This window comes from Chroicocephalus ridibundus, chromosome 8, assembly GCF_963924245.1.
Source record: "Chroicocephalus ridibundus chromosome 8, bChrRid1.1, whole genome shotgun sequence".
NCBI classification, from domain to species: domain Eukaryota; kingdom Metazoa; phylum Chordata; class Aves; order Charadriiformes; family Laridae; genus Chroicocephalus; species Chroicocephalus ridibundus.
The window spans coordinates 32,365,838-32,387,733 of NC_086291.1; the positions used below are offsets into that span (position 1 = coordinate 32,365,838).

Sequence of the window (21,896 nt, forward strand, 5' to 3'; positions counted from 1 at the left end):
GTCCTATGGACCCTTCCTCACCCCAGCACCATCATGGCTGGTGGCTCGCATTGGTCACAGGCAGAGCCTCAGTCACCTTCAAGCCTCTGGGGAAGGATCCAGAGGTTTTCCAAGGAAGGTAAACCAGGCTGTGCCACCCATGTGGAGGGCCTCCAGCTCACACCTCCTGCAGGCACCCCAGACCCAGCTCCCTACCATACATCAGCCTTCTTAAACCAGCACTAACACAGGGTGGACAAGTCACACCACTTCTGTTGACCAGAAGCTGGCACTGCTCAGACAAGGCTTAGGTCAGCTATCTGGGCTCTGGGACTTGGAGTCTTTTGGATTCCCAACTCATTTGCTTTCCTGAGTGATTTATGGCCTTTTCCCATTTCTCATCCTGATTTAACCAGGGATGGAAGTTTCCATAGTCCCCCGTCCTGCAGGATGGGACACCAGACAGAACAACCCTTACCCTATAGCATCAAGTGCCCCTTTCCAAGGCTCCTCAGCTACTCTTCCTCCACAGGGACTTCAGAAGTGCTCCCTTCTGCATGGGGAGCCCCAAAGCTTCCTCACATCAGTGGGAGAAGGTGGGAAGACTGGTGGAGGCAGGACTGATACTCACAGCAATGCTGGGCACTCATGCCCTCCCCTCCCAGCAGTGATGTGTGTCAGACCAAGCTTACATCATGCTCCCCCGCCGCCACCACCACCTCCTGCTCCCGTGGCTGATATATGAGAGTAGATATAGGAAAATCTACTCATAAAATTAATGGAGGCTGCATGAACTCACAGATCATAAACTCAGAGGGGTTTGCAGCTTGCCTTTTGGGGAGGGGGAAGGGTGAGGGCTCAGAGGCAATTTAGCAGAAGGGACTAATTCACAGCAGCTGTCCCATCACATCCTGCACCCCCTCCCCACACTCAGGAGGATTTAGGGGAACACAGCACCGAAGTCTCACAAACACAGCACTGGAGCTGGCATCCGTCAGCTTGAGGTCAGACTCGGCATGGCTGAGACACTCGGTCTGCTCCCAGCCGAGGGATCGTAGCCAAGCTGTGCTCTCAGTGACAGGCCTCCTGCCCAGAGCATAAATCACAGACACTGAAGGCCAAAGCATGAGCAGATCCATCCCATGCTCTGGGGGCTGCAGATGACACGACATATGTCTTGGGTGGGGGGTTGCAGGGAAGTAGGCAGAAGAGGTCTTCCCAGGGTGATGAAGAGGACTACATCATGGTCCAGCAAGATGAATCCAAGTTCCTCAACACACCAAGCACTGGGTTCCACACTGGGGATGAAGCTGATGATGCTCTTCTCTAGCCTAGCTTGGGAACCTCCATCTGAAACCCGTTTGATATAATCAGGGATATTTGGGACCAACCCTCCAGAGGGAGCCTTACAACACATCCTTAAAGCCCATTACAGGATCCCAGTTCTGGGGGCCACCAGCTCTTCCCAGATCAAACACCAGCCCCAGGGGCTGGTTTTCACCTTCATCCCATCCACAACCCAACTTCAACACTGAAGACCTTTGCCCACTGCTTGGTCCTGAACCACCTCCACACAGATCTCCATACCTCTCCGCAGTTATTAGCCCTGGCACCAGCGAGGCCAGTCCCTGCTTTCAGGCACTGTTGCTCTCTGCTGGGTTAGATGTCTTGTGGAGTTACCTGGGCGTCCCATGGCACAGCCAAGAGCTTCAGGCAAAGGGAAGAAAACAACCACTACTGCTGGAAAACCTTCCCCCACATCCCATTTCTCTCCAAAACATTGGCTTACCCTGCCCGGGAAAAGGCCAGCCCCATGGATGGAGCAGGTCCCCAGGCATCCACCTGCCCAAGGCAACAGCTCAGTGGAGTGGAAGAGGAGGAGCAAGCCATTTTCTACATCAACACAGCCCAGGACTGTCCAGGCACTGAGACCTCCCTCAGCCACCAGCCTTCGGGAGGGACACAACTGTTCCCTCCCATTCCCCAAGCAGCCTTTTGGCCTGGCCCTGCTCAGGTTTTCTCTCAGTGCCAAGTGCAGCTTTTGCTCTTTTCTGTCAAAAAGCATCTTGGCACCCGGCTGCTGCCCCAGTGGCTCCAGCAGCCATGACTCACAGGCTCTGCCCTAACCTCAAGGCTCCTGCTTGCCTCCTCCACTGACTCAGAGGCAGAAACGATCAACAGCCCTGGCACCTTTCAAGTGGTTTGGACAGCCAGCCAAGGCACCATGCTCACCAGAGCACCCAGCCACCTCCCACCCTGGGGGGCTCACCAGACTCATCTCTGGGGCACCATCCTGTCACCCGGCTGTGCCACCACTGCTGGCATGGGGAGCAATCACCAAGCAGTAATGGCATCCAGGTCCTGGCACATCACCCCATATGCTTTCTGCCTCTATTGCAGCCAGCAGTCCCCTTCAGCGCACCCCCACTTCACATACCTGCATCCTCAAGGCACCATTGGACCACCCCTGCCACGGGGTGCCCCTTCTGCATCCTCCCTAGCTGGCAGAGGGGACTTTCCAGTAAGAGCATCCCTGAACACCGTAGCCTCTTCCACAAGGGCAAAGCTGATAAAACAATGCTGAAAATAACCCACGCATTCCCTAAAGGGGGTGATCCCCTCCCTGGGGAGGCTGGCTGCAGCCCCCCTTGCCCCATCCTCCCCCAGCACCCACCACTGCCATACCTAAAAGAGGGCAAGTCCTCCTCCCTCCCCTTTTATATCATCCCTTAGGTGACTCAATCAACCTCTGCTGGTGCCTGGCCCAGGGATCATCCTGCTGCCAACCCACACCTGCTTTGCAGGGAGTTGATTTACTCCCCAGGTGGACTTGATTCTCCGGTGAAGCCCCAAGGGCAAGGGCCTGCCATGCTGACAATGGGCTGCGGTCTCCAAAAAGAATAGGTGAAAAGGAGCAGGATGGCAGGCCCTCTGAACAAGAGCTGGTGCTTGGACAGACAGACTTGCCCCCTCCTCAGACAGGATCCATAAAACTCTGAGATACATTCCCGAAACCCCCACTGTTTCTGCTCACAGGCGCCCATGGGAAGGGGAGCCGCGCTGCCTCCCGGCTCTGGACAGTGGTGAAGTTGGTGGAGAGACATCTGTTCCCCATCCAGCAGGCAGTGTCTTCCTGATCTGCCTCTTAAAAATTACAAGGCAATTTGGAGTTTCTATTTTGTACTTTTGATTTGCCCAAACACCTGAAACATGAGCTCTCAATCCAGGATCAAAGGCTCTCTCTGGAGCAACACAGACGGCTATATCCACCGCCGTATTTATGCATGATTAGGAACGCCTGCATTGGAGAGGGGATTTGGCACGGGTGCCTGCGCTGCAAAGCCTGAAACTCCATCTCCTCCAGAGAGGGAGAAGGGAGGGAGCCAGGGGCAATGTCCTGGCAGGTCAGGGTTAGCATAAGCCCCTTCGGCATGGGGCAGCGCCTTGCAGCGGGGGTGGCTTGCCTGTGTCACTTGTCCCCTGTCACCCCTGCTCAGGTCCCATGCCTGTTTGTAGGACTGAGACCTCTTTTCTGGGTGGGATCTCTTATCCTTGCTTTGCTCCGTCTCAGGGAGTGTCTGGGTGGACACAAAAGATGCAGTCGGACGCAAAGGGACACTGCAACATGGATGTGATCCTGGTGTTGTGGGATGAAAGGCACTGGGGATAATGCCAGGCCAAGCAAAAGGTTAATAGCAATTAATAAAAGTCATTAATAAGCTGGAGGGGAGGGGTCTTCCCAGGCTCTTTCATTCCAACTTGTCCTACTTTGAAAAATCCCAGACCCTGGGCTCCCAAGGGCTGGGATTTTCCATCATCTAAACTGGAAGAGGTTCAGGCTTGTGAACTGATGTGGCCAAACCCCTGCTCCTGTAACGAGCGTGGCTGCGTTGCTCTCGATAACCGATTTTAAAAGCAGAGGATCCGCCACCTCGCCCGACACCACTGGGGTGAGTGCAGACCTGGTCCCTGGAGGGACCCTGGCTCCGGATCTGGGTTTCTGCTTCTTGCCACCATAAACTGCTTCAGAAGAGCAAGATGGGGTTCCCAGAGTAAGGGAATAGTAGGCAGGGCACATTGTTTATGGGAAAGGCAGCAGTAAAATCAGGAGGATGTACAGAAACCTGCCCTTACACAGGTAGCAGGCCAGAAAACATCCACACGTGTCAGACAGAGGAGTGCCTTCCCCTTCTTTTCTTCTCCTTTCAAATCAATTCAAAACATAGGGAAATGCAATAAAATGCCAGATGCCTGTGCCTTATGGACATAATTATTTTTAGAGAATGTGTAATGAATCAGCTTAAGTCAAAGTTACCTTAGCCTAAGGCTAAGATACCTTTAACTCCTCCCTTTTCAGTGAAAGCCTCCCTCTGGGGTACTCGCTGTTTGTAATGAGTGTATGGTCAACTTTCATTATGCCGAGGAATAAATCAGTACTAACAAAAGGTACATTAAATGGGTAACGCGTGACAGGGCCGTCCTAGAGCTGTCTCCCCCAAAATCAGCCACCTCACGGGGATTCACTCTCTGCTGCCATAGGAGGGAGCAGCAAGTCACCCCATCATCCATAAACGTCAACCCCAGGATGGGCAGGGACAGCTGAGACAGCAAGGTCTCTATGAAGTCTTTTCACTTTTAAGCAAGTCAAGCTGATGGAGATGAGTCGCACCTTCCCATTATACCACATCTCCATTTACAATCAATAAACTGTCACTAAAACAGTCTGAAAGTACATGTGACGCAACCCCGGGCGCTCCTTTATTGGGAAATTTGTTGGGGTGGGGCTTTTTTTGCCAGTTTCTTCACACATTGAGGGACCTTCAGAGAATTGCTGGGAAAAGGCACCCAAGAGCTCCGCAAATCACGGCGTGCTCGTGCCCTGCCAGTTCGCAGGCATTTTGCACTGGGAACAAGCTGGGAAGAAATTTTGCCACAAATATTTTCAGCAAATTATAAAGTCTTGGAAAAAGCAGAATTCCCTTCTACTGAGAAGCTGCTGTTTTGACAGATGTTTTAAATATTTTTTTTTAAGAATTTTATTTTTTTATTGAAACTGAAGGAGGTCCTGAAACCAAAGACTAGGCCAAGAGAAAAAACCTCAGAAATATTCTGCTTTGAAAACGTCTAAGCAAAACGTTTCCCTTTTCCCCCACTTCCCCAATTCAACAATTTGGGGAATGGAGATGAATTCACAGAGTTTCTCCTTCTCTAAATCCATCCTTTTCACCTGGAAAATGTTTTTGACCAAGAAATGCCTTTCATGCCCCATTTAGTCTAAGTCCTTTGAAGGCCCTAGAGAGAGTGGGTCTTCCACCTCCAGCACCATGGTGTGGTTTCCATGTAAATCGCCTGAAACCAGAGATTTCCGGAAGGTCGGAGATTTTATAAAACCTGCAGGCTACCAGCTTATCACATGCAGAGCAGCACCCGGGGCAACGGGTTCACCCATGCCGACCCTCCCTGGGGCAAGTAACCGATGACACAATCGCCCCCCACAGCCCATCTCAGCCCTGCCTTGGGACCGGGCAGCTCATCGGATGTATCCTGCACCCCCAGCTTGTCGCCACAGTTTCTCACGCACCAGTCTCGGGGTTCAGGGCCAGAATCAGAGGTGTCAGGGTGAACTCGCCGGCTCCAGAGCATCCCGCGGTGCTGTGACACCTCCTGCGCTCGTCGCCTGCTCGGCAGTGCGGCACACGTGCTCACGAAAGGAAGCCTTTACAATCTGCCACTGGAAACTGCACGGTGTTATTCAGTGGGTAGCTGCTTTCCTTCAACGGGCCATAAAAATCCCATTTGGAAATGCAATTGCCTTGCTCCCCTCCTGCATCACACTGCTATTTAAAGTGGGCGCGTCCGACACATTAAAACACACGCACACACGCAAAGAAGGACCAGGATCTACTGAACCTTAAAACAATTATTATTCTTTGCAACCCGTACGCCTTCCAACACTAACATTATTCTAAGATGCAGGTAACATGTGACACGTTTTCTTTTTCTCTCCAAAGTGCAACACCCTTCCCTTCTTCCATCCCTCCTTCCCAAATATCAATCATCAGCAAAGACAAGGCAAATGAACTTTTAATCAATAACAGCTACTGTTTCTTGTACCGGGACTGTTTATGATTTAAAATGGGAAAAAAAAATTAAATCAATCCTGATGTGAACATTTTCCCACTTGGAAAAACAGCCCAATCCTATATCAAAAGGTTTGGGTTTTTATATGTTTTTAAAAGGTTTAAAAGCTAAATTAATTTTAAATTGTTTTTACATATCTTGCCTATAGACAGAACCACATCATATGATGAGGAAGGGTGGTCCATGGTTTATTAACGTTCCCAGTAAGTACTTTAGCACCAGTCTGTCTGCTTTACACACATTTAATACCATTGCCATCTAAAAATCAAGACTACTCTAACCACAGTGTGTCTGTCCAGGCGTGCTAGCTGGCAGCCTGTCCCCTTTCCGTCCAGACCAGGTACAACAGACCACTTCTGCTATGTCTGCAGACAAACTCCACCGTCTTCATACCAATGCCGGCAGCATCCAGGGAGTTCCTGACACTAAGTGATGTTTTTATCAAGAAAGCACCAAGAAAAGGCCCACTCCTTCTGGCTGTGTGTTCCCTGGTCAGGACAATGCTGAGTATATGTCCTAAGCAAACAAAAAAAGAAGCAGGAGCTTGTTCCAGTATCAAGGGAGTCCATAAAAGCTCCCACAGGAGATGGACTTCTAACATACCTTTTGGAGCTGGACCTTATTATCTAAAAAAATGAAAGACTGCAAGTAAGGCTCCTAACTTTTTTTTTTTCTTTCTTTCTTTGTTTTCAAAAGCTTCCTATTCCCAGGGCCTGAACAGCCAAGAGACTGCGAGTTCATTTTCATCTTCATATGCCACATCATTTGGAGTAGCTCAAATGGCAACATGCTGGCTCCAATCCAGATTTATCTGAATGCGAGACACGAACCCAAATGGTATATGAAATGGCATCCACCAAGTTTTATGTGAACCCCAGCTGGGTTCATGTTGGCCCCTTGCAGCAACAGATTGCCCTGCTGGGCAGTCGCTCTGACCTTTTTGTGCATTCATCAACAGAAGCCATGCTCTCTCTGTGGCCCCACCTTCCCCGGTCCAGGCAGTTTTGGGGGTCCCATGGCTTCTTGTTTTTACGTGTTGAGATATCCTGTGGCCACATGCAGCTTGCTGTTTCTCACTAGGCTCTTTCCGTGAGTGACGCATCACCATGACTGACCCCCTCAGGGCCAGGTTTGGGACAGCGAGAGGAGAAGTCTCATTTCAGCAGGGTGATGGAGCAGCCCAGCCATGACCGGGTCTGTGCAGGACAAGCCAGGAGCTCTGGACACACCTGTGGGGACAGCAAGTAGAGGGATGCCACGTGTGAATGTGCCTGAAGCAGAGATGCTGAGGTCCACTGATGGCGGAGAAAGGGGCAGGCTTCACCCTCACAAGGATGACTCGTGGGGAGAGGATGTTCCCCAGATGGCCAAAGGGAAGCGGCTCAGACATGCATTCCTGACGGCCTCTGAGTCACTGGCCAGGGATGTCCCAGATGGAGAAAGCGGGACGTGGCCAGGCCGGCCCGGGGCATGTGGCCGGTCCTGCTGGTGCCAGCACTGCAGGACTCGCAGCCCTCCCCACTCACCATGAGCACACGATAGAGATCCCAGCAGGGAAAGTGGTTTGGTCCCTCCATTTCCCTATAGATATCAAAACACATTACCCCCACCTTTACTAGGTACATCCCCTCTGCCACCACCCTCACACAGTATTTTGCCCCCACCCTCCCTTCGTGATGTGCCAGGGGCCAGGTGCGTAGTTTGCATGGGGACAGAGAGGCATATGGGGTTGTGGCCGTTCTTGAAGCCCTCTCTTGCCCCACCTGCCCACCAGCCCTGCAAGCCAGCCCCAGGAAGGTAGGAAGGTCATTTGCTCAGTTCATGACCAAAGGACAGTCAAGAGGGAAGACAGAAAGGTGAATTCTAATGTTTCCCATGGTACCATGGGATCAGTTGCTGAACCAGAGACAGGACTTTGTGTTTCTTCATTTCCCGCTTCTTCCACGAGGCCTCCAACCCCTGGTGAACATCTCATGCTCTTCTGTCCCCCAGGGCTCTTGTATCATCATCCCCATGATGAATGCAAACACCTCCCAGTTGTGCACCGAGGTGAGTACTCACAATGTACCCGCTTTCTCCTCTCAGCAGAGAGGACACACCAGGCAGCTTTTTAGGATCAGAAGAGAACAGAAGAGAATAGAAGTTTCTCCACTTACAATTCTGCCAGACTTTAACCGGGCTCCAATTTTCCATGCTGGGTTTCTGCCTCAGGCTGTGTTTTGTTTTGTATTTTTCAAAAAATTCCATGACTCCATTTCCACCAGCCCTTTGAACAAGGTTTAGGGAGGTCTTTTCTTTTTTTTATTTTTTCTTTTGCCCATGTTAAAACATTATTACAACCATTTTACTGAGAAGCAGCAGTGCCTCTAGGCTTGGCAAGAAGTGTCCCTTGAGTGAGAAGACGGGCCTTTCTCCATCCCCGTGACAGCACCCGAAGTCGGTCAGATCACGAGCCTCCAAAATAGCAGAGGCTGGTTGGAGTTTGGCAGACGGATGAAGCACAAGGTCCATCTGCACTGAGCACTCTCCATCTTCTAACGGACCTCAATCAACAGTTTCACAACAACACATTGGCCAACTGCATAAACACAGGGTACAGCTTAAATATAGTCCTTGCCTTGACGAACAATCAGCGCTGAAAGAGAAGAGCATCTTATGCAAATAAACAAAGGTCCCGCAGAGCTCAACTATTTGGACCAAGGTCAGAGGAGAGAATTCATGATAGGGGAAAATATTGAACCTAAAAGAACACAAAAGTTTTCAGATATGGATTTTGTCTGATGCGAAGTACTAATTCAAGTGGACTGGACCCCTCTGTGGCTTTGGGCTGAATCCAGCAGATCCTAAATCCAAACAGTCGCAACAGGAGAATGGAGGAGGAGACAGGGAAGTGAGGAAGGCCAAACCAAAACGCTTCGTTTGGGGCAGATCGATTAACCTGAAACCCTTTTTTGTTTGCTTCACCGGGAAGATGGATGTGTTCTGCTGACTTGGCAGGACGTTTTCTTCTTCAGAGCTTTGAATCCGCCAGTAAAACAAAAAACCCTGCGGTTATTCCGGCAACTGCAGCTGAAGTGCGATCCAGGTAGCCTTTGCGCCCGCAGTAACCGTAGCGCCCCGTGGGACCATCAGCCAGATCTTGCATCCACAGGTCTGTAAGCATCATACGCACCACCAGCAAGAGCCCGCTGGGGCCGTGGGGGTCAGACCTCCCCGGTGCAACTCCAAGTGGATCAAGAGACCAGTTTTGGCTGCAGGACCCAGAGTCTGAAATTAGAATTGCCTGATGATGTGAAACAGAGAGGGAGAAAAAGGCAAAAGCAGCAGCAGCAGACAAACCAACCCCAAAACCCCAGCTTGGGGCTCCAGGAAAATCAAATGGGAAGAAATGTGCCTGCTTTGAGGTAGGCTGAGCAAGGGTGAGGGGCGGGGGGGAAGGGGGCTTTGACTAAGCCCAGCTCAGTGAGAGTGAGACCTCTTCCGAAGGGTTTAGTGGTGAATGGAGGGGCTTTGGCATACCTCTGTGATTGCCAGGCAGGAAAGCCCCAGCACTGGAGGCTCCTGCTCAGCAGAGAGCAGCCAGGCCCCAAGAAGGGATGGCATCTTCTGGCAGCTCCTGGGGGCTGGGTTTCAATCCGCATGGTCCTAGCTGAAGTCCATGTTTGTCAGTCAGTGCACAGACAGGAATATTCCTCTGCTCTGCTGGAGAGGTTGCAAGGTGGCCAGAGAGTAGGAAAAGCCAATGGGTAAAACAGCTGCAGCCTTACAGTACACAGGAACAGGGTCATGTCTTGCCTTTAGAGCAGATTAAATTTAAGACCTGTCAACCTCAACAGCACCTAGGTCAGTTTTTTTCCTCTGCCTTGACGGGGAACAAATTTGAAGCCCTGAGGTGTCATTTCTGCACGTCATGCTTTGACTTGCTCCCTTCCTTTAGCATGACAGACCTGTTCCATTCCTGAGGATGATCATTTTTCAGCCAAACATGTGGTCGTTCGCATTCCTGAGTTATGGAGCACACAGCTCACCAAGGGAAATGTGTCCTGCTGACCCCACAAATGCACCGTAGAGCTACTGGCCCCCACAAATGACACCACTCCAGGCCAGGCCATTCCCCAGGGGAAGGGGCTCACCCCCATGGAGATGCTGTGGTGGGTCAGTTACCTTCTGCCTACCAACTTTCCACTTGCATTCACTGCTCAGTATGGGCAGATGTGTCCCAGCCAGGCATGGAGTGGTGTTTCTACAATGTCAAACCGCTGGAAGCTCCCAGGCTCAAAGGCACCATGTAAAGCCAGAGCTGTTTCCTAGACTGACCTTTTCCATGGCCTGCAGGGTTCAGCAATTCCCTTTTTTAAACCAGGGTTTATGGCCTGTGCCCCACCACCAAGTTGAGATACTGCAAGCTACTCCTACGATGAATGAGGAATGAAAGTTCATATATGCTCAGCGATTATACATGGAGAAGAAAATTCTAAAGGAGGTCTTTAAGACTCAAGAAAAAGATTTAGGACTCCAAAAAACATAGTAGGTTGAATAATTGGGCTCTCAGCTTCCACGAGCGTTTGTCCCGTCAGTTCAGAATGTACTTCTGGGTGCAAGCATTTGATTGTAAATACCACTGTTGTGGAAACTTGGCTGAAGGGAATAGAGAGACTGTCACACGCACTGAAACGGACATGATCATTATCACGACTTGAAAGAATAAAGGGGCATGACTGGGAACAGATGGTTTTGAGCTGATACGTGTGTGTGGGAGCTCTGGGAAAGACGCACAACTCTTGCTATCACAGGCACCTTTGCTTTGGCTGATAAATCCCATTGCTCATAAGCCTGAGAGGGTTGGAGAGAGCTACATTGACCTGAGGATCTGAACTGACTTGCTGTGGTGCCAGGTGGCCAAATCTTCAAGCTACAGAAGACCCCCGCATGCAGCTGGGTTAAGACACATACTGTTGAGGGGAGTCTTCCTGGCCAGGCCAAGGGACCCATGCTGTGTCTAGACGAGGTTATCCCAGAACGCTTCCCAAATCTTAGATCTGGAGGCATGCTTTGGCTGCATCCCAACTCCAGATTGGGTATGTACCAGCAACCCCAGAGCCTCAGTTTGCAGACAGAGAAAGCCCAGATGGGAATGCTGGCGCATCGCAATAGCTCCCTACTCTGCAGGGTCTGGAGACCAAGAGGCAAGGACTGGTTAGCATAGACAGAGCTCAAGTGACCTGTCTGGGCACGTAGAGCTTTACCCCTCTCCCTACTGTCTGCCCATTTCTCCAGCAACGATCAATCCCTCTTATTAATCGGACCCCTGCAAGCTCCCATAAGGAACAATATCATCCAGGCAACATCTCAAATTTCCAGCTGACTCAGTCATAGAGCTGTAAACCCAACCCCAACTGCACTGGTTTTGTACAGGGATGATTTTTTTTCTTTTTTTATTGGGATGACATGCAGACCTAAGTCAAGTGCCACACAAAAAGCTGAGCGGATGATGCTACCTTGTCAGCTAAGGTCGTTATCCCATCACAAACAGTAAAAAGGCTCTATTTTCTCTGAACTGCAGATGATTGACATTAATTACATGACATACAATGAATCTGTATGGACTGTGCTCCATAAACTGTGTTCCATATTGGTTTTTCTTATGATCGCTCTTTCTGGATCTACATCCTGCCAAACATAGCTTGCTTTCATGGGCCATCTTATTTACTGCCCTATTAGTCTGGTGTTAGATTTTCCCCCCAGTCCTCTGGAACTTCCCCAGAGTTCCCAGAGTTGTTTAAAAATCTCCACTAATGGTTCAGAGAGCTCTTGGGCCGATTTGTTTATCCTTTGATGCAAGTTATCTGATCCTGCAGAATGTCTAACTTTAATCACTGCTGTTTAATATTCGGCTTCGTCACTGGTAGAATACAAAGTGTTTCATTATCTCCGTAAAGTATGAATGTGTCATCCTACTTCTTTCCAAAGAGAAAAATAGACGTTGAACAAATAACTTTGTCTCTTCTACACACAGGCTGAACATTTTCCCATTATTGTCTGGGATGTCATTATAGAATTTGGCTTTTCTTCATACATTTAAAAGATTTCTTATTATCATTAACCCTCGTGGCCAGAGATTTTTCACTCCTGCCTTCAGCTTCACTTCCCAGGTGTCTGCATGTTCACACCACTATCAGACTCCTCCTTTTTCATTTACCATTAACATCAACCATTAACATGCATGAACACCGGTGCTAAATATTTATGCCCATAATGCTGTTTATCTAAGTATATATATACGCTAAACCTACAATACCGCTGCTTCCATCTTCTCTCTTAGCTGGGCTCGCTTAAGCAAAACAGCATTCACGCTTCCCAGATTAGCAGTTATCTTACAGCATCTCACAAAACAGCCTTAAACACTTCCCAATTATCATCCATTCAATTTTGTTTAAATAATTCGTTCTACTCCTTAATTTTACTCCTAATTATTTGCAGGACAGGCAAGTTGTTCTTTTTTTCCAGAACCAGGGGCTGGAGCTGGGCACTTCTGTGCTTTTAAAAATCCGGTCCCTCATCACATATAAATAGCACTGGTCAGAGTTTTTCTGGGTTTGCACGTAGTGTCATGCTCGCTGGCAAGGAGACAGCTTGGGAATAGGTTATGGAGTCCTTGCCTATCATGAGATCGGAGAGTTGCATACCTAAAAGGCAGAGGAAGCTGGTTTGGGTTGTTTTGGTTTTTTTTTGGGGGGGGGGGGGTTGGGGGGAGATGTATCCCTCCTCTGCTCCCAGGCTCAAGGAGAGGGGGAAAAGCCACCGGGGACCGAAGACAGCTTTCATCAATTGAGATGTTTTATTTTGTGTTGGCTTTTTTTCTTAAACATCCTTTGTTTTCTAACAATAAATCATATCCTGAGGCAAAAAGCCTTTAAAAGGACCGGGCATGGAGTCTGCTTCCCTTCCCTGGCTGGCAAGGCAGGCCACCAGCTGACAGCAGTCATCAATCTGCAACTCAGCGATCAATCCATCTTTATCTGTCAGCGCGGGGACCGGCGCAGGAGGACCCCAGCTGTGCCAGCCTGCCATCCCCCGCCAGCTCTGGCAGTGCCCAGGGGGTTCACCAGTGCCCGGGCCCAACCTCCCTCACCTCCCACTGCCCAGGAGCAGGCTCCCACCATCTCGGGCACCATCCACCCCCATGCCCCCTCCAGCTCCCCGGCATGTTCTGCAGTTGGCAGGCTGAGCGCACAGCGGCTGAACCATGTAGGCCTCAGAGTCCCCTCCCGTGATCCACCAGAGAGCGGGCACCCCACCCCCTGCCCTTCCGAAAAGTCATCAACGCTAAAGAAGGCAATAGCATCTTTTCCAAACAGAGGGTACGACCAACAGCCGACTCATGGGTAAATCATTCCATGACGTTTCAGAAATCCCAAGCCATTCTTGTTTTTTTTCCATCGGTGGCTATTTCTACCTCCTGTTGTTTACTGCCCAAGCTTCTAGGTTTGCTTTTTAACATTTGTGCTGCCAGGAGTCAGCAGTTTATGGTGGCGCCTACGTCTTCTGTTTACCCTCTTAATATTGTTCCCCAAAGATGTTCCATTAAAGCCCTCTTAACTGCTCTACCTCATTTGTTATCCAGAATATTGGTTGCTCTCCCAGGGAGATGGAGGTGGTCCAGCTCATATGCTCCCTCAGAAAGTGGATCCGATGCTCCATGAACTAAAACACCTCCGTTTTACCTCCCCTTTACCCCTTCTGCCCCTCGGTGGTCTCCCTCCCCTGTCTGCTTTTGCTTCCAAGATGTGAGGAGGGATCTTGCCGCCAATCGTCTGAACTTTCCTCTCCTTCAGTTCCCTCCTGAGATCCCTCAAGTTCTTGCTGATCTGAGAAGTATTTTATGAGGCAATTTCGTTCATGCCAAATGTGTCATAACCAATGGATCCCTGCCTACAGTCATCAGAGCCCCGTTCAGCCTCTCAGTGATGTGTGTTGTGCTGGAGCCAAGGAGACCGCACACAGGCCCGTTGTCTTTCTGTCCCCTCTTCTGCATCTGGCTGGGCAGAAGATTTGTGTCTGCCTGCATACGTTTGCTCCATCAGCCATTACTTGCACTCATACTCCCCTTGAGTCTGCAGGGATCACGCTCAAAACAGGCCACTGGAGACTGTGTCTATCCGATGCTGATTTGGGATCAAAAGCTGCTGGTCCAAGAGCCATGCTTCAGTACCTCATGTCTTCTCCACTAGCACAGGCAGTGCCTTGCCCTCTGCCCACTGGCTTCCATGCAGCATGAAGAACGTGGTACTTTTTCCTTGGGGGTCCCTGCTCAGACCCCATCCCCTGAAGTGTTCCAAACCAGGCTGGATGGGGCTTTGAGCAGCCTGGTCTAGTGGGAGGTGTCCCTGCCCAGGGCAGGGGGGTTGGAACTAGATGATCTTTAAGGTCCCTTCCAACCCGAACCATTCTGATTCTATGAAATGGCCTCAGAGCTCTGGGGCACGTTCCCCTGCCCCCTTGCACTGCTGCCTGACACCATCTATGGCAGCCACAGCCACCAGACCCATCAGTTGAGATGATTTGTTCCCCATCTTGTTGCAGTGAGACTGCAAACATCATGTTTGCATCTTGAAGTGATGTGGCAGTAGACTGGAGAGACTTACTGTCCCAACGGGGCTGGCCAACCTAGCCATCCCTACTTCGTGGCATGCTATCTGTGCTTCTCCTTCCTTGGCCAGGAGAAGACAGAGCCTGCAGGTGGCATTGATTGCTTCAGGAACCAAGCACTGTAGCTGCTGCCCTTTCCCTAGGTTTTGTGACTCTGCAGGTCCCTCATGCAACAAGAAGGATGGTGTCCTCCATCACAAGATGGGGTCATGTCTCATGGGATGAGCACGAACCTTCGTTCTATAGATGAGGCTGCTCTCCTGCCCCACTGCAGAGCACTGACATGGCAGGCATCACCCAACAAGTAGATATGACACGAAACCCAACCACGAGCATCCCCCAACCAGGACTGCATGTCCTGGCATGTCATGGATGACCAAGGGCTGATGCTGCCCCCAGGCAGGGTTACGGCAGAGGGCCCCCAGTGACTCCCTGATGCTACTGATGGTTCAGATCTGCCCTTGCAGTCCTCAAGCTTTTCCTCCTCATTGGTGCAGGACCGTGTCCCAGGAGAGCTCTGTCCCGCTTAGAGAAGATAAGGCAAGGAGGTTTGCCCCATCTCATAACCCCAGGAGAGGGATGGAACCACAACAAGGTTTCCTCTGGCCCTTGCTCTGTGATGGGGTCGGAGAGGATTTCAGTGTTGTGAAAGCACCCGCTCGGGGTGGGCATTTCAGGGCTGGGGATGGTGGAGCAGCGGCAGCATGGGGATAGGAGGAGGTAAGAGCTCCTCGAGGAAAGTGAGAAACCTCCAGCCTGTAAACCCTTTTGTTCCTCCTGGGGCAGTTCGGGGCAGGGGGGAAGGCACGGTGGGATCTTGACATGGAGCTGCCTGGAGCTGATGTCCTGGCCTCTCTTAAAATGTCCTCGAGCGCTTGGATTTGCCTCAGATTAAGTCCAGTTGCCCAGGCTGGCGTGTACCCCTACACGGGCTAAATGAGAACCACCCGTCACACCTCCCGTCCTCCTCGTCCTCCCTCCTCCTCTCCCGCGCAGGTTCATTAAGGCCTTCCCCAGCGAAAACAGGCTGCATTTCGGGGGGAACGCTGAAGCGTTTGATATTTTCCACTCTGCGTGTCAAGGGCATTTACAGTCGGCGTCAGGCTGTTCCGTCAGTCTGAGGGAAGCACTTTGAAGTGTTTGTGGTAGAGGCCACATGTGCAGTCAAGATGTGCTGCAGCGGCTGGGCTCCCCAGCCTCTCGCTCCCTTTGCATTCCCAGCACCATGTGACAATCAACAACACGGCTTAACCCTTTCGTGCCGCTGGCTCGTCCCACTTGGAGATGGGGGTCAGGGTCCCCATCCTCTGGTGCGCCTTGGTGGCCATGCCAAGGAAGCCTGTGGCCACCCTCCTTCGTTTCAGAGAAGCAGTGGCACAGCTCAGACAAACACGTCCGGTGAAGGTGATGGGACGGAGTTGGGAGGCCTCGAAGCTTCTGGTCCAAGGGAAGGATCTGATGCTAATCCCCACACATGCTGCCAGAGGTCCCGCTTTGATGATGAAAGTAGCATCGCTTGCCACGAGCAGCTGTGGAGCCAGCTCCCATCCTCGCCCGTCCTGCAGCAGGACCCAAGAAGCCACATGGAAGGAGTCTCAGCGGCTGTGACACACCAGGGATGTCCACGATGATATTACTGCCTGTCCCTCCAGCGTGACGGATGGCACGTGACGAAATGGGCAGCAGTTGGGCTGCATGGCTGCTGCCCGGGGACCTTCGGGCATGGGGTGAACAATTGCAGCCACTTCGCCTCGGAGGCACTGGTGTGAGCCCAGCGGTCTTTCGAGGAGCTCTATGCAGGGGCAGCGGTCAGGAATGAATCTAATTTCTTTGGGTAAGGCTTGCACAGTAGTCACGTAGCTACAGGCTTTAGGTTATTTTCATGCTTAAAAAGAAACACGGGGATCAGCAAGCACAGCTGCTCTTTGAGGGAAGGAGAGCAGCAGCCTCCCAGGCCATACGTCTCTCCTCGGCTCCCTAAAAGTAGTGTCAGAACAGAGTGGAGAAATTCAAGACACATGGTGCCACCAAGAGATGCTTCCCTGGTGCCTGGGAAGCGCCTTCTCTCCTGGCTCTCCACAGCATCCCCAGGCAGGAGGAGAGTGGGCTTTGTTCCTCGCGGGTGGATTTCCATCTTCTGTCGGGAACCTCTGGCTGGTTATTGGGAGCTGGGGTTGGCTCTCACCTTTGGAAATCCCTTAAGACAGAAACTCAAGCTTCACAGCCCCACAAGCCTGTCTCTGCCGGGGGCTGAGCTACAGCCTCCATGGGGTGGTTTTAATTCTGAGCAGATTCCCAGTCTGATCTGCACAGCCTGGACCCACTGCAGTGATAAAAAGGACATGGAAGGCAACAGGGGAGGAAAAAGCGCAGTGGAAAAGGCAGAGGCCTTTCTGTGCAAGCTCAGAGCTCAACAGCTATGAGCTAAGGAGACAGGGATGTGAGCTGCGGAGAGGCAGATCCCACCCTTTGCTGCTGTCTCCAGCACAGCAGTGGTTTTCGGAGGCCAAGACGGCGCTGCTCCATCCACTCGACCCTGCATCCTCGGAGCAGGGAGCAGAGCCAAGGCTGCAGGCACGTTCCTCCACGGCACTGCCAGTCTGCCGTGGCAGCGTGGATCCACCACAGGAACGCCGCTCCAGCAGCTGCAGCGTTAATGCGTGGCACAGAAAAAAAATAATCTTCCTTTTCAATTATTGCATTACAGAGGGTGGAGGCCCGGGGGAAGGGTGTCATTGTACTGGCTCTCACTTGGCAGGGAAAACAAGTCTTTTGGGCCGCAGCTTCCTAGAAAAGTTGAAGCCAAGGTATTATCCAGCATAACTGACCTCTCCTCCTTCCATGAAAGCCCCCTCCCTGCAATTAATTTGCGTCCTGGAAACCCCTGCCTTCCGCCCTGATTTCCTAGCCCCCAGCAAAGCGTCTGACGCATCCCTCTTGCCACAGCTCTTCTCTACTGAGACAACTGACTCCATCACCCAGGGAGGACTGCGCTTTCCTGTTATCAAGACGATTGATTAGACAGCCCCGTCCCTGTATCTCTTTGTGTGTGTGTATGTGTGTGTGTGTGTTTTCATGTGCTTTTGTGCTCAGCCGGCACCGGGACAAGAGGTAGCTTGAAGTTACAGTCTGCTCTGATTCATCAGACCACTTTGAAATCCAAAATCCTTGAAATCTGCAAAGTCAAAATTAAACAAGTGACTCCTGGTGCTGCCCCTGGCACACCACCCGTACAACCTGATTAAAGGAGGACCCGTCCATAAAACTTTAGCCATCCAAACATCACCTGCTTAGCCTGAGTTCATCATCGGCGCAGTGGCGAGAAGGGGATGCAAGATGGCTACATCAGGTGGGAACGGCTGCCCCAAAACAGCCTTCTAAACACTAGGCAACTGGAGCGAACACTGGGCTGGCTGGAGCTAGGAGCCCCGCGCTGGGCTGCCTTGCAGCTTGCGCTGGCTGTACACGGTAGAGCTGGTCTCTGCCGCCCCTGGGAGCTGCTGCTCACCAAGGAGCTTCAATGCTGAGCTGAAACAGGGCAGGTGGAAGGGGGCTTGACAGGTTTTCAGGTCAGTTTCCTAAGGAAACACCACTGATGCGCTAACCCTCTATCTGGGCTTCCTTATCAGTTTTGAACTGGTTGGCAAGTCTTGAAACCCATTTGGTCAAAGGAGCAGACATCTCAGAAGCAGTAAATTAATGACAATAAAATACCCTTATGGTGGAGAGAGATCCAAAGTGGGGGCCCAGGTGAAAGGAAGATGAATAACCTCACTTTTATTAGGCACCAGGAGGTAGACATAGGAAAGCTGGCTTCATCGATTTCGCAGACCCACTGGCTTTTATAGCTCTGCTTCAGTGTGAAGGGGAAGACAAGTTTCAAAACTTAACCAAATTAGTAAGTGCGGATTAGGCCTGTTTATCATTCTTATTCTGATCCTAAACTCGTCAAGGCAGGAGTCAGAGCTTCCTATGAGTCTGCCAAGAGCTACCTGAGTCACACAGACACGGGGATGGATTCTGCCCTTCTGATGGCGACCCCGGAGCAATCCGGAAGCAGATCCACAAGCCCAAGGAGCAACTCCCTGCTCAGGGCAGCTATTGGGGCTGTGAGCCAGCAGTTCCCTGACCTTACTCCTGCCCACGGCTCTACACTGCTTTCCAAGTCGCTGTTGACGACTCAGTGCAAGCCTCATGAACTAAACCCAAAAAAAGGCAGAGACACCATGTAAGCAGTAGCCGGTCACGCCTGCAACACGTTAGGTTTTTGGGTTTGAGGGATCTTTCTGATTAGGCTTGTTGTCCATTTCTGCTGGAATTCATACCTGGGGTAGAAATCAGTTTCTTTAGAATTCTTCTTTTTCCTCCCCCATTCCCCTCCCCTGCTCTGCACGGCACCAAGGGCGGGTGGATTTCCTTCTACCTTGCAAACCCCAGTGAGGCTGGCTTCCTAAGACCCTAATGTGCCACAGGCCCCATCTGTCCATCACCCACCCTGAGATTCATCCCTGTCAGCACGCCAAGCCAAGCTTCGATGCCAAGGATATGCGAGATAATTCTGGTTCGGGTCATGGTTGGGGAATGAAGACAGCTTCCCCCATCTGTGCTCATGACACATCGTACCCACTTACAGCCCAAAAGGTGCATACAGCTGCAGTCTGACCTTCTGGTCGCCAGCACAAGGTGTATTAAGGGCAACATTTCACCCTTGAATAAACCCTTTACTCAGAGGATCACAAAGTGCTGTGCAAATGCTTGCTTATTAATCCTCACCATGGTCTGCGAAGAAATAAAAGACACAGGGGAATCACCTCATTTGCTATGGAGAGGGGGGACTTTCTGGGGTGAAACAGAGGCAATTAAAAGATGAGAACAGTGCTGGTCAATATAATGCACCAACCAGAAAAGAAATGAATGGAATTAAAATCATGGTGAACGAGGGGAAGCTTGGGCAGGAATCATGTCATTAATCACACTGAAACTTGGCTAACGCAACAGCGAAAGGCGCCATGTGATTTTTATCAGGCTGTGTCAGTGCTCCGTTCGTACCCCGGTGTGACAGGTAATGCAGCATCCCATGAGGACAGGCTGGGGTGGCAGGATCAGTTACTCAGCTTGGGAGGGCAAGGGCTGGGCAAAACTTCCACAAGCAACAGCGTTATGGGTTGTTGGACATGACCCACTGCTGTCCATCAGGCCTCGGGCGGATGCGCAAGGCAGCACCTCTACTGATTCACCGGCTGTAAAGTTCTCGCTCCTTGTGACTGCAGGGACGTGGGGCTCTCAGCCCATAACCCATGACAATGTTGTCACCTGCTGTTTGTGTCACACACACACCCCCTCCTTGCACCAAAGTGCTTTTTGCCATTCCCACCGCTGAACTCGTGTTGTTTCAGGCAGACAAGACAAAAGTATGCCTGGTCTTTACCTGCAGCTTTATTTTCTCATGGAATCTTTGCACCTTGGACTGCCTACCTCTCTTCAAACCTACCATTCCTTTTGAAAGGTCCTCAGCCCAGCCATACCCTCCAGTAAGCTGCACTTGCAGATCATTTGCACAAAATCCTCACTACTGATGAATCTCAAGGTGGTTTACAAACAATCCAGAAACTATACTCTTCAAAGTGGGATTCTCTGAAAAGCCAACTCTACACAGTTGCAAGATGTACACTGCCTGGTCCCCAAAACAGAAACATCCCAGATGACAATACTGGCAAGGAAGAAAAGGTCAGTTAGAGACAGTTTTCTCTCCAAGATTTCATGAGACATGGATTTGCCAATCCTTCCGTTCTAACAACTCGCTTCAGTGTAGGTTGTACAAGACTGAAGGATACTAACAGGGACTGGGCGCACTGTGTAAACGTGTATCATTTTGCAAATTCTACCAAATCAGCTCTACACGATGGCAGGAGGTGGAGGATGAGATCGTATAACTTGAATAAAGCAAGAGCTCACAGGTTTTTTTTCTGGGCACTGATAGCTCTACTAATTATCAGTGCCAGCTCTGCCAGCCCTGTGCCTCTCTCCAGGCCACATACCACTCTGAGGTGGCTTTTGTATCCTCATTGCAATGAAGTGTTTTATCCCACTAGGGTTTATTATTCTTTTATAGACTGAAGGGCCTCAGCCTAATCTTTCAACAAACAAAAAGAATCTTTCAACATTTCAATGCTGTTGTAATTGGCTCCAAAAATAGTACCCTCAAAGCCACATTTCTTAAGCTTCTCAAGTCCAAGGATTAACCTTTTTTCAGAAAAAAATAATAATCCAAAGACCAACTTGTATGTTTTTCATACATCAAATCAAATAAACAAAAGACTAAAATTTGAAAGTTAATCTATAGTAGCTCTAATTTTCTCCCATTTTGTTTGCGTGCTTGCTTCCGTGGCTGTCGGAGGGGAGGAGAGAGGGTTTACTATTGTTTCACGAGCCACCACTGGATGTTTTATAGACCACCAAAGGCCCATGGATCACAGCCTGAGAAACACTGCTTTAGAGATAAATAGGCTCGTTACGGGAGGCCCTTGCTCTCTGCTCTGCTTTATGGCTCATGCTGCAGCAGACTGCCACACTTTGCCTTTAACTCCTTCACGTTGCCCACTGAAGGGCACCAGTTGCCTCCCCTGGGGACCAGGTGCTCTGCGCTGCTCAGTTCATGCCGTCCTGTCCTTGCAATTATACTGTGCAATCACTTTGTACCCCTGGATCCATGCCATGCTCCATGTACTCCACCCAGGTCAGCTCCATCGCAAAGTACCCTTGCCCAAGGGATGCAGAATAATGCCAGCTTGTTCTTAAAAAAGACAGTACGTGTCTTCTTGGAGAGGATGAGTTGTCTCCACTGCTCCTCTGTTATGGTAAATGGCTTTTTCTGCCAGGAAAACTGGCCTCGGTGCAGCCCTCTCTAGGACACCCACAGCTCTCTCCAAATTTTGCAAGCAGACACCTTGGCATCCCCACTTGCCTTCGGACTCTGTTAGTGTTGGCTGGCTGGGACTGATAGCTTCCCTCTTCTTTCTCCTTGTTTCATTAACTGTCACGTTGGGGGGTTTGATCTTCCCTGGAACCAAGCCCTGCCAAAAGATTTACCCTACTGCGGTGCTCCGTTTCACATAATTGCCAGAGAA

General features: G+C 50.7%; 1 protein-coding gene across 4 annotated transcripts in view; it reads right to left on the reverse strand.

The window, feature by feature from the left end:
- Positions 1 to 6,268: 6,268 nt before the first annotated feature.
- Positions 6,269 to 21,896, reverse strand: part of NTMT2 (N-terminal Xaa-Pro-Lys N-methyltransferase 2) — a 64,524-nt gene continuing 48,896 nt past the window's right edge. For all 4 annotated transcript variants that reach the window (XR_010072298.1, XR_010072301.1, XR_010072300.1 and 1 more), the window contains one exon: positions 6,269 to 7,349. The gene's annotated coding sequence lies outside the window, so the exon portion shown is untranslated. The remainder of the gene's footprint in view (positions 7,350 to 21,896) is intronic.